Source organism: Dipodomys spectabilis, unplaced genomic scaffold (assembly GCF_019054845.1).
Source record: "Dipodomys spectabilis isolate Male_0828 unplaced genomic scaffold, ASM1905484v1 ptg000239l, whole genome shotgun sequence".
Taxonomy (NCBI): Eukaryota; Metazoa; Chordata; class Mammalia; order Rodentia; family Heteromyidae; genus Dipodomys; species Dipodomys spectabilis.
In genome coordinates, this window is record NW_024870916.1 from 700,412 (window position 1) to 714,289 (window position 13,878).

The 13,878-nt window shown below is 39.4% G+C and overlaps 1 pseudogene; it reads right to left on the minus strand.

Annotated features, from left to right (window-relative positions):
• Positions 1-273: 273 nt before the first annotated feature.
• Positions 274-373, minus strand: LOC122124555 (annotated as a pseudogene).
• Positions 374-13,878: the final 13,505 nt, after the last annotated feature.

The window sequence follows — 13,878 nt, forward strand, 5'->3', positions numbered from 1 at the left end:
CTCAAGCATGCAAGGCAAGCGCTCTACCACTGAGCCACCTTCCCAGCCCCTTTTTCTAGGTTCTTATAGTAGTTTGTTTCTTTGGGATAAAATGATAATGTTAACTAATTTCAAAAGTTTTGTGAAGTTCTATGTAAAGGCCTTTCTAAGGTGAAGATTTAATACACTGATGTCAAACTAACGTTTAATTCTAACACTTGCATATATTGTTACACTTGTAATTTTGTAATTAACCTTTTAATAACTGTTTTTCATTTCTGCAACTGAACAATGAAAAATATGGAATACTTCACAAATTTTCATATTATCCTTGTGCAAGTGTTATGTTAATCTCTGTATTGTTGTAATTTGGGTATACGTGCTGCTGAAGCATGTAGTATCCTCTAAATTTAAGTAGTTAATGATGCAATCTTTATACAGGCTTATATCCTTGGGTGCCTATTTGTAGCAAGGAAACCTTATTGTTCCTAACAATACTATTGATCTTATTTCCCTGAAATAATGTGTATAGTGGAAAAAAAATTATATTGTTCGGTCGATTGCTCACATTTGCGTTTTTTTTGTCAATGACAATTTTAAGGCTTTTTCATTTTAGATTTGATCATACTTTGAAGCACTTATAGCTAGGTCCTAAGGTGATGGCTTTTTCAAGCTCTTATTTATGTAACTGAGTTAGCTTTGTGGAGCTAATAAATTCAACGTAAGCCTTGCTTAAGAGCTACTTCTAAACTTCTTCAGCTTAAATTTTCCAAATGAGGTCTTACTGGCACAAATTTCTACCTGACCCTTTATCCTTCTTCCATGTAGGAACAGACCAACCAGAATATCCTACCCTGACAGCATAGATTGTCTTACTGGAACAAAACTAATCTTAGTTACAAGGGATCATAGAGAGATGAACAGTTCAGCAGAACTGTTCAGACTAGAAGGTATTTTGTCAAAATTTAAGTGTCTATTATACCTACCATTTCAAAAGTAACTAACGCCAAGGTGAAAAAAATTCGTCATATGCATGATTTCCTAATGTCTGGACTGTCTACCTTCCAACCAGGCAGGAACTTACACTACTGCCTTTCTATCACCAAATATTTCCATAGCTCCAGGAGAAGTCCATGTTTCTCCTCATTATTAAGCCTTAAATTGGTAATGTTTTAATCACAGTGTTTCCTCTTGCCTCCAGGCTGTAAATCTACAAATGCTAAAGATTTAGGTCTAACTCTACCTATCACTGAGGTACAGATAATGCAATAATACTTTAAAACAGAGTTGTCTTTGATACCCTAACCACAACAGAACAATGCAAAACATGTGCCCTTTTTATTATATTATATATAGTTATATATTTTATATTTATATGTGCTGATTTCATATTTCACACAGTGAAACTTAGTAGAATTAATTGATAATTTGACAAATAAATTGATAATTATTTATTCCAATAAAGAGAATTAGAATACAAATAATTAGGTTTAGAATACAAACTAGAATATAAAAAGTATCAATGTAATGTCTTCACTATAAACTTGTGATACCTTCTAAGTGTTCTTGTTCTTCTGAATTCACATGGTAAAAAAAAAAATGTTGATTTCCTCTAAAGTATAAGGAATTTTACTCTGCTGCTCTGTTTATTGTTTCAACTCGCTTGTTCCAAACTGTTTTTTCTCCATATTTCTGAAGCATACCTATTGATTATACCCAAATTTTTCTGATATTATGTATACAAGATATTATCTTCTGCAAGATGTATGGGTCCTAGGATCCCATGTCCCAGTTACCCGCATCATCATATAACAGGGTCAAGACTTCTCAACTAGGCCCAGGCAACATGCCAACAGAAATAATTGAAGAGCCATGTCAATTTCTCATTTCCAATAATATTTCAGGGCCCCAATTCCTTGAGAAGCAGGAATTAGCAGTAAGCAATAGTGAAATGCAAGTCAACTTAATATGAAGGATGAGACCACAAAATCTATGAGAAAGTACTGCAATTCAAACTTTCGGTTTACAGATGACTAGCCCATAGGAGTGAACAAGATCACAAAGTGTCACAAGACTATTTTCAATACCCCTTCCCTAATGATTAATGAACGATTTCAGTCCAGCATAAGTGGGCCTGAAAAATAGCTCCTGGAAGGATAGATCCACAATTGGTCTATAAAGGTCAGGAAAACTTGACTTAGAGGTCAAATGTAATTCAGAAAAAAATTAATTGAGAATATCCTTAGTGATTGATAACACTGTGATATGTACAAGTTGCCATGTCGAAAACAAACTTTACAACTTGTGTGCGGGAGAGGGGAGGGAAGATTGGGTCGGGGCGCAGGGGGAGGATGCTAAAGGATGAGAAGTGGAAACAAAGGAGGAGGCTACAATGCTTGATAAGAAATGTACTCATTATCTTCCCCACGTAATTGTATCCCCTCTGTACAGTATTTTCACAATAAAAAAAATACACTGGTACTTCAGTAAAACTTGGTTCTGTGGTATAAAAATGTTGTCATTCTCAAAATATTTAATCTCCTGAAAGTGTATTCTTTTTCAAATAATCTATGAAAAATCAAATTCGCAAACCAGGTACTAATGGCTCACGCATGTAATCCTAAATACTCAGGAGGCTGAGATTTGAGGATCATGGTTCAAAGCCAGCCCAGGCAGGAAAGTCCGTTAAACTATCTCCAATAAACCACTCGAATATCAGAAGTGGCACTGTGGCTCAAGTGATAGAGTGCTTGCCTTGAGCTGAAGAACACAAGGACAGTGCCCAAGCCCAGAGTTCAAGCCCCACGAACTACCAAAAAAAAAATCACATTCGCCAAAATAACATTTGACAAATAAATGATACTTAGTGGCAATAGAGTTACAATAGAGGTACAATAGAGTTGATTTACTTACCCAGCACTAATGCCAATCAGGTTCAACCATTCATTAAACTGTAGAAATAGTACCACCCACCATTTGTTTTATTCATTAGGTGCCTTTCAAATTTGTTAAATGTATCAGCCTCCCATATTTCAAACCCAAACGTTAGATAATAAAGTAAATTTCATCATTTAATAAGGTACATTTTAAAAAGTTACAAATAGTTGCCTTATCATATGTTATTTTATGTTTTTCCTATCTGTCTAACATAGTAAATCTTGAATATGGGTACTCGTCAGAGATGTGACAAACATAAAATCTGTCTTCTATTTCTATCATATTCCTCTATAATAGTAAATTTTAATTTTCTTTTTTTCAAAACTTAAATGTACTACAAAATATTATCCCATGTAAAATAAAATAATCACACACCCTTGTACAAAGCCATTTATAAAAATTGGTTGTTTGGAATACATTCTAAACCATTTTTAAACTTTCTTGTTGACTAACGATTAATCTTCTAAATGGATGAGAATTAAAACATGTCTAGGTACTTCACGCCTCCAGTCTTGCAAATTATTATTGCAGATGAATGAATTATGGAAATATAAGCTGACATAAGTTCAAGTATATGCAGGATTGAAACTCCATGGAATGTATATAAACCTTTCAAACTATCAACAGAGAGTTTAACAGAATGACTATCAGGAAGTTGAAGCTAGAGAGGAATAATTGTAAATACATAGAATGAATGAAAAATGGAACAAGGGGCAAGCACAGCTAGAATATCAATGTACACAAGTGATAAGGAAGTGGTAAATCTGAAATACATCTTGGAGAAGGAGTTGGTTGACTATGATAGAAGGAGTGAAATCTGATCCGGGAGCATTGGACAATTAGATGGACATATTTAATTGTAACACACTTGCACAACCTTTTGAAATTCAGTTAAAAAACACACAAAAATTATAACCAAAGAGCAATCTCTAGAGAGTATGAATATGACCTCTCAAAATTTTAAGCAGTTAATGAAGGGCAGTATTAAGAAAAGCAAACAAAACTATTAAAAGAGGGCAGTTTGGGGTAGGGGAGAAATTTGAACAGATTTAAATAGATTGTCTCATTGTTATAAATCACCTATATCTGCTGCAAATGTTATCTTCCTTCTGCGAGTTCTCTCTGAACTGGATACTCCACTCCTGAGCCACACTTGATAGCTTGTGAAGATAGAATGCAAGAGAAAAGATCAAGAACCCATTACTCCGCTGGAAAGAAAACAATTCTCTATGTTTTCTTTCATCTCTCTCCACTACTCTTTCTTCATACTTTTAAGTCAATTAATTTTGAATTATATATTTCCTTCTTTATTCTGGAAAAGTAATTGGTGAAAGTAATTCACTAAATATTATTTGCAATTTTTTTTATCATGCTGTTTACTTGTTCAAGGGAGTCCATTAAACTTCACCGCTGCATTTGGTTGCCATAAGAACCCAACATTGATGTTAATCAGGACAAACTGTAATGTAAAACTTTGTCTCCAAAAAAACCAGTCCAAGAAACTGTGATCACAAATGTTTGGATATCCGTTTTTCTTTTTTTCTTTTGCCTTGAAAGTCTTCTTGTGTCGGGCTGGGAAGGTGGCTCAGTGGTGGAGTGCTTGCCTTGCATGCTTGCTGCCCCGAGTTCGATTTCTCAGCACCATATAAGCAAAAAGAAAAAAACCAGAAGTGGCATTGTGGCTCAAGTGGTAGAGCACTAGGTTTGAGCTGAAGAGCTGAGGGACAACGCCCAAGCCCAGAGTTCAAGTCCCACGACCAGACCCAAAAAAAAAAAAAAAAAAGAAAGAAAGTCTTCTTGTGTCTAAAGTGCCCACAAACATAAGTACTCCAACACTTTTTGGTTCAATCACGTCTAACCTCAAAGATATCCTTTGCTAATAAGATGCTTAGAGGAAACCACAGAATACTCCACTTTTATCTTCTCTCTTAAGACTCTCCTTAGATACCATATCAGAAACAGTGAAGTTATTCTTTGCAAAATTATTTCAATAGATTATTTTTCTCTTAGTCTTGCATTTGGTCAACAAGATATATGGAAGAGAATAAAGTTAAAGCACCCATACCTTGGATGACAGTGTCTGTTACAAAGGACAATGCTTCTATGTCCTATTTCTATGTCCTCCTCTTAGCTCTTGCCTGATTTCCGATTAATCACAGCTTCTTGGCTCCAAGTCTAGTGAAGGTGAAGGACTCTAAGACCTCCCCCACTGCTACATCTTCATGGTTTCTCCTTTAAAACTCTTTTAAGTTGCCTCCATTGGATGTGGGATTTATTTTCATGTCTTCATTCAATCAGTTCTGCATTGTAGTGAGCCAAATCTGCTCTGTAAAATCATTTTAGGTAGCAAAAATATTACAATCTATATCAAAAAGTTTTGGCCTCCCTCCACTGTTGAAGCCAATTTGCTTAGCTAGGGCTTCTAAGAACACTCTTTTCTTACTTTTTCCATGTGGTCAATTCTTTTCTGATCCCAAAACTTTTTGGCTTATGTAATAAGAGAAGTATTCACTATCTCATTTTAATAAGGATTTATATTTGTGAGCCACTTAGAAATGTGAAATCACTGGTTTGAAGTATCCAATCAGAATTTTTTCTGTGTTTCAATGATTCACGTGCAAAGAAATTGTGGAAAGTATTACAAACAAAAAGTGTAAACCCAATAGCTTTTTTCATTGTGGAGGACACTTTCTCCCTAAATATTTTGACCCAAATTATCTTTTTCAGAGGATTACTGTTTGGTAATTAAAGGTCAATTCACAAATTTTGATGTCTTTTTTTTTTTTTAAGAAATTTGAATTAAATTGCACTATAACCTTGTTTCACACAGTGAGAGAATATTTCCTGGGTAAGGACAGTTTTCAAGGAAAGCTACAGGATTTACAGCAAGGTTTCTGAGGTTTGTTTGTTTAGTGTGAAAATGAGCCATCTTCACTCACATTGCTCCCTTTCCACTAAGTCTCCATGGATTTCTTTGCATGAAAGCCTATTTTCCCAGGCAATTTTAAATTTTCTTAATAGGCTACGTTGTTTAAAAGTTTGAACAATTAAAATTTATGTGTCATATTTTTAAAACTCTTTTGAAATTCCTTTATCAAAACCGCAAATTCACCAATCCTAATTCCACCTTTACCATCAAAAACAGTTAACATGTTGTTTTCACGATATAGTGTCCATGCAACTATTATTTTCCAGTGGCTTCGTTATGCATATATATGACCATATAAGCTGATGTTGAACAAAATGAACTCCAAGATATGGAATCAGAGAATTTTATTTGCGGTTGTTGTTTTTTATGTATTATGTGATTTCTATTTTCTTTGGTTTTTCCCCTTTGGTTTATCCTTTGCTGTATTTGATTTTGGTACCCTGTGTATTGTGTATACATTTACCTTAATTAGGGAAGGGAAGAGGAACATCACAATGGTGACACAAATGACAAAGGTCAAACCAATGCATTAGCAATACTCACAAGACAATATGTTGGAAATATACATTACAACTTGTGAGGGGGTACGTAGGTGAAGGAAAACTGTGAGAAAAGTGAGGGAGGGGGTAACAAGTTTGAAAAGTTATGTATTCACTACCTTACAATCACTGTAACCCGACTGTACATCACTTTGACAATAAAATTATATTTAAAAAATAAGCTGCATAAAATAAAATTTCACTGTATTGGTATAGTTAACATTATTCTTTAATTAAAAAAATCAATACTATTTGGCATCTAATTTAATTACCCTTTCTTTATCAGAAGGTCGTCAACTTGAATGTTATCCAACTAGACAATATTTTCACAATATATTTGCATATTTTGGAAAAAAATAAATTTAGCACTTCACACACATAAAACCAAAAACAATTTACTTCTATGGAAACCCATAACTTTTAAAATTAAATAAGTTGTGAGGACAGAATATATGTGTTCTTCAAATTTCCTATGACTAATAACTACTCATTTTCAGATTCTGAACATTCCATACCTGAGAGATTCAAAACAGTACTTGTTTTCATGTTATATAATTCTGCCATGGATGCAGATTCCAATGGGGTGTTACACATTGAGAAGTCAACAGAAAAATAGCCACATTCTTTTAGAGGATAAAACTATGAAGCATCTGTAATAATTCTTCAAGAGTAAGCAATCCCAAGCTTTATGCCATAAAGTCATCCTAGCCCAACAGTTTCCAACTTGTAAGGTGCACCTTAAAATTCCCTTATTTCACATCATGAATAGCTTATCTGTACTGTGAAAAAATACTGCACCTCTGGTATTGTGATGCCTTCCTTGTTCTGCAAAGAACACCACAATAAACTCAGTTGCATCAATTTTCCCCCAGTGGTATTCTTGAGATCAGAACTCTTGCAAATATTATTTATATTTATACTTTTTAACTATCATAGATATTCAGGATACTAAGATCAGAAGATTATGGTTCAAAGGCCATCCAGGCAGGAAGGTCCCTTAGAATCTTATCTCCAATAAACTTCTCAGAAAAAGCCAGACACAAGTGGCACTGAGGTTGAAGTGGTAGGGCAGGAGCCTTGAGCTCAGAGACACTGTCAAGGCCCAGAGTTAAAGTCCTAGGTCAAACCAATAAAACAAAAACAAAAATTGGGCTGGGAAGGTGGCTCAGTGGTAGAGCAATTGCCTTGCATGCATGAGGCCCTGGGTTCGATTCCTCAGCACCACATAAGCAAAAAGAAATAAAGCCGGAAGGGACGCTGTGGCTTAAGTGGTAGAGTGCTAGCCTTGAGCTGGAGAGCTGAGGGACAGCATCCAGGCCCAGAGTTCAGGCCTCACGACCTGACCCCCCCCCAAAAAAAAACTAAAAATTAACCCAAATCTAGCATTTTTCTCATTGTATACAGAGGCACATAATTAAGGAAATTGCTTCCAGTGTAACATATAAGTAGAAGAAAGAAGATGTCACACAATTATTCTCTTCATACCATGTTATACCAAATCCTCAAAAAGTGTTTTTTTTATTTATAAATTAATATCATCCATTCGTTGGCAACTCTGTCTAGATTATTCACATTATCATTTTATACATGAACTGTTGGAATGATCTATTAACTAAGTTCTAATTATAACTCTCTTGAAAGAATATTCTAGGCAAATTGAATGCCAGAATCATTTGTGAATTTGTCAGTTAAAACCTCTACTTAAAAAGAATTTTGTAGTATCCAATAGAATATGGAATTACAAAAAGAAACAATTTATTTTGAATCTAAATTCTAATTTTGCAAGGTCCACAAAGTCCTACATTAGATGAACTGTGCTATTTCTCCGGGCTTAAGTTTTGTAAAACTTCATCATTTCTTTGGCATCCAACAGAATGACGCTTACTTACTTTTTCAAATTTTGGATGGGAATCATGAGCTATTTTGCATCTAAGAATATTCTGTAATGAAGAGAGGTTTAAAACACAAATGAGGATTATATATTAGTTGCATTTCAACTGGAAACTTCACTTCTCAAAACATAATGACAAAATTAGCCCAAACTTCCAACTATGTATTTCTTTCTTGTAATTTGGTTTGTTTTATTGAGACAAAATTATACTACCTGGTCCAAGGAAGGTATCACTATGTATCACATTGCCCTGCCATAGATTGTTGGTTTATTTAATCTAGAAACACACTAGCAATTCTGAACTTCTCTGATGATCTTATCCATTGACTGCTCAGATTGTTTATGTACAGTTTTGAAAGATGTTCTAACATTTGACACAGGATATGAACATTTTCAGATGCACCTGCAGGGGTCTCTGATTCATTCCTCCATGGATCTGATCCCTTTAATAATGAATTCTTGACTTTCTTACTATCTCTGGTCCCTACCTATATAATAGTCTCAAACTTTTTTGAAGAAAGTTCACTAGAGGACTTTTTAATATTAAAATTTATCACTTGATTCTAGTATTACTCAGGACTTATTTTCTATTGCTTTGTAACTTTTCTACATATTCGGAGAGTTGTTTCATTTGTGTATTCGTGGGTGCACATATAAGTGCCTCTGTGTGTATGCGTATGTTTGTATGTATGTATGCAAAAGCCTCAAGCTCTTATTCAACAATCTTGCTCATGAGTGGTATTCCATCACTTGAACTGTTCTTCCAATGCAGATTTGGCTGTTAATTATAGATAGTGTCTCAAAGATTGTTCTGCCCAGGCTGGATGCAAACTGAACTTCCCAGACTCCTTTACATTCTTAAGTTTTATTTTTCCAAGAGTATCAACTTTTAAACTACAAACATTTTTGTGAGTGTTAAGTCTAACCTGTAGCCCAGATTTTTAACTCAAGAATTCATATAAAGGTAGATGAACATACACATTACATATGCTGAATGTACACTGTTAGAAATGTGATCTTAAGCTGGGTGGCGGTGAGATCTGAGGATTGAGGTTCAAAGAGAGTAGGAAAGTCCCAGAGACTCTTTTCTCTAATTAACTACAAGAAAACTGGAAGTGGCACTGTGGCTCAAGTGGTAGAGCACTAGCCTGGAGCTGAATAGCAGAGGGACAGCGCCCAGGGTTCAAGTGCCATGACCAAAAACAACAACAACAACAATATATGTATATATATATGTATATACATATACATATATATATATATATATATATATAAAGGAAATAAAAAGAAATATGATCTTTGCCTCCAGGTTCATTGCTAGTATAATCCCTGCTCTTTCAAGATGGATGTTTTTTCCAGTTAAGTCCATTCTCTTATATCTGAATTGCATGGAACCAGAATCATACTTCTATTCTACTTTTTACAAATTTGCACGATTGGAAGTGTGATTTAGAAAGGGAGTGGCCTCATACTTCATGTTCCCAGTTGGGGAAACTTAAAGTCATATTTGGACTTTTTGTTGGCCATGGGACTGGAACCCAGGGGTTCACGCATGGTAAGCAATCACCGTACCATGAAGCCACATTCCCAGAGCTCTAAATGACTTTCTTAAGATGGTATTATATTTTCATTCCATAACTATGTATCATAATTTTGGCCAGTTGCTAGAAAAGGACATAGAAAACAATATTAAGTTCAATAAGGCTGGATGGACAATGAGTAACTGTCACGTTCTAGCCAGGGCACAGAGGGGCTTACCTCATAGGGCTGGTTCAACAGGCTGAGTAAGACAGTTGCTGACCCACAGCCCACCTCCAGAATGAGAGGGCCACCTTGGGTTCCAGCCACATGGGGACACTGGGCCACCTATTCAGTCCCCATTCAACCAGTTCCTGAGAGAGAGACAGAGAGACAGAGAGAGAGAGAGAGAAGAGAGAGAGAGAGAGAGAGAGAGAGAGAGAGAGAGAGAGAGAGAGAGAAAGAAAGAAAGAAAGAAAGAAAGAAAGAAAGAAAGAAAGAAAGAAAGAAAGAAAGAAAGAAAGAAAGAAAGAAAGAAAGAAAGAAAGAAAGAAAGTCAAAATTACAATTAAGCCGTGTGCCAGTGGCTCAGGACTATAATCCTAACTAAGAGGCTGAGATATGATGAACATGGTTCATAGCCAGCCCAGCCGGGAACGTCCATGAGACCCTTAATCTCCAAAGAACCACCAGAAAACTGGAAGTGGCACTGGGGCTCAAGTGGTAGAGTGCTAGTCTTGAGCTGAGAAGCTCGAAGACAGCACCCAGGCCCAGAGTTCAAGCCCCACGATTGACAAGAATTGGACTTCCCACCACAAGAAGTTTGCTGAATACCACACATTTTCCTAGGGACCATGGCAAAGAAGTCAGGCTGAGCTTTCTGTCAACTGGAGGGCATGAGTTGGTCACCTGGCTTCTCCATGCCTCATTTTCCCCAGGTACATAACTGAACACAGGGAAGGATCTCCTTCCTCATAGGAATAGGATAAGGATGAAAGAGAACCGTGTTTTGTTTCATAAACCTGTACATGTCACAGGAATAACAGGCCTCATCTGAGCCCTTTCCCAGTTATCTTACTGTCATATGCTCACAATATTGCCAAGAACCGTATCTGACAGCCGCTCTTTCTGTGCCTGGCCCTGCTCCAGAGATCCCTCTGTATTGATCCCTTGTTTCCTCACAACTGTCCCAAGATGAGCCTGAGGTACAATGGTGGAGGCCCAACTCAGAGCTTTATGGCTGCTGTAAACTAAGTTTGGGACAATCATCTAAACTGATGACTGAGCATGGCGCTATATGTCTACCATCCCAACTAAGGAGGACCGGGCCTCGTGGTGCACACCTGTCACAGATAGGAGGACCACGATCCAGCCCAGCCTATGCACATATTGAGTGAGTCTCTATTTCGGAAATGCCCAAGACAGAAATGCTTGGCTGCCGTGGTAGAAGACCTGACTGGCAAGAGTAAGGCCTTGAGTTCAAACCTTAATACACCAAAAAGAACAAGAGTCCCGGTGGCAGAGGCTCATGTCTATAATCCTAGCTACTCAGGGGGCTGAGATATGAAGATCACAGCAAAAAATTTAAAATAGGTTTGGCCTCACCCATCAGAAGTCATAATGAGAAAACCCGGAGTCTGACTTATGCTGGTGCACTCCATACCAGCAGGGCTCACATCCTTACTAAGTGCTGGCCATGCTTTCTGTCCCCCTGGGAAGCCAACCCCTGTGGGCCCCATACTCAGGTCCTACCAAGCTCCAGCTGCCACCAACCAGGCCCAAAGGAGTAGACAGCTCCAAGGCACACAGGTCCCTTGGTCTTATAATATAATATTGCTGAGTCCCCTTCAAGTGTCTCACACTTCCAGGTCCCCAGACCTCAGTCACAAAGCCCATGCATCCCCCAAATGTAGCAAGCAGAAGTTACCAAAGGACCACGCCTCCTCATTACAATCCACTTCTACACACACACACACAAACACACACACACACACACACACACACACACACACACACACACACACACACACAAATTCAGACCAGTGACAGAAGACTCGTCCATGCAGCACCTGCAATTTTCCAAATGATCACTCACCTGAGCACAGTCAGGTTATACAAGGAGGAGGATGTTATATCTCTCTCTCTCCTTATCTCTCTCTCATGCACACACACACACACACACACACACACATAGACACACATACACACACACACACAGAGTCTCAGAGAAGTGCCTCTCCAGAGTTGTTGGTTCCTCATCTGTGACAATGTGCAAGCTGGAGCACAGGAGTTCCCTTAGAAGAATCAGGGGTTTCCACCCAAGTGGAGCATCACTCTAATGATGCAGCACCACACACACACACACACACACACACAGAGACTCAGAGCAGTGCCTCTCCAGAGTTTGTTGGTTCCTCATCTGGGACAATGTACAAGCTAGAGCACGGGGGTTCCCTTGGAGTAATCAGGAGCTCCCACCCAAGGGGAGCACCACTCTAATGATGCAGCATACCCTGCCTATCACTTTCTCCAGGGCCAGACCCTTGACTCCCCATTCACCAAAAGCATAGGCCAGGACGCTGGGTGAAGGAGTTCTGAGACAAGTGGCTCCTCAGAGCCAGGAGAGGAAACAAGCAGGGGGTCATGGTGACCCCAGAGGGGTATCTGACATGAGGTGGGGGCGGTATTGGGGATATGGATGGGGTCCTAAAGGATACATACATGGATTTAGTCCCTACATCCAGCCTGCATGCTTCTGGTCCACATGGCAGATTCTTGGGAAGGACAAGGAGACCAGATGGACTGGGAGCACCAGCAGAAACTGGCAGAGCTGGGAAATGTGATCACTCTGTGAGAACAGTTGAGAGTTGGGGGAGGGGACAGGCTGGGTGTATGTGTATGTGTGTTTGGGGGGGGTGTTCCTCCCAATATTTACATTCTGCCTTGACCCCCAGCACTCTCACTTCCCTAATGAGCTCTTCTGGGACCCTCTCTTCAGGTGAAAGGGTGACCGAGCACAGAGGACAAGGGCTCACACAGCAAGAGAGACCTGCATCCAGTGCCCCCAACCCCAGAAAAAGAAAAGACCCAAGAAGGCAGGTGTGAAGGTGCTACTCCCCACCTCTGACTAAAGCCACCAGGTTCCCAACAGGAAGATGAAGGGTGCAGATAGGTGACTGTGTGGCTCCCACTGCTCCAGTCCAGGGCCTCTGTGGTGCCCCCTCCTCACCCATCCCTGCATCTCCCTGTTTCTTGGGACACTGGCAACTAGGGATGGGGGTGGGATACACTGGTCAACACCCACTCCCACCCTTGGGGCACATTTGTGGCACAGCCCTGGCCAGACTGTAGGGCATGGGGGATCCGGAGATCCAGTCTGGAGGGGGAGGATCACGTGGTTTGGGGGTCATAGGGTATGGGTCCAGGAGGAGGCCATTCACTTGTGCTGCTGGGAGAAGCTTTTGGAGGCAGCTCCGGGTGGGTTTGAGCAGCAAAGGCAGTAGCATGGCAAATACTCAGGCCTGGAGCAGAGACAGGGGGGGCTGGACCAGGTTGGGGCCACAAGCCTGCCTGTGGAGTGCCATCACCTGAGGACTCCAAGAGGTGCCATGGGTCCAAGCAAGCAGTGCTCGGTTTGAAATGCAGTGCCGTGTGGAATGCTAAAGGGGACCGGTGAGTGGGCAGGTGCATGGCAGTGCTGAGCAAGGCCTTTCCTCCTATGGCTTGAGTCTCTTGATCACCACTCAGCCACCTCTACCTTCCTCAACTGTTGGTAGTGGTGTCAACCAACAGAGGAATTCCAGTGCTATCAAGCAGCATGGAATGTGGGTGTGACCACCATTCTTATATCCCATTGGTCAGAAAGAACCATGAAAGAATGGGAGTGTGGCCGGAATCCTGTGATACAGGCAGAATGGGCAGAGTGAAGATGACAGTGGCTTCCTCAGCCCCTTTCCCAGGGAACTCTGTCTACTAATTCAGTTGGGGACAAGAGAGTGACTGGTTTTAGATTGTTGTGTATGTCTGTTTGTTGCCAGTCCTGGACCTTAAACTCAGGACCTGGGCACAGTCTGTAAGCTGCTTTT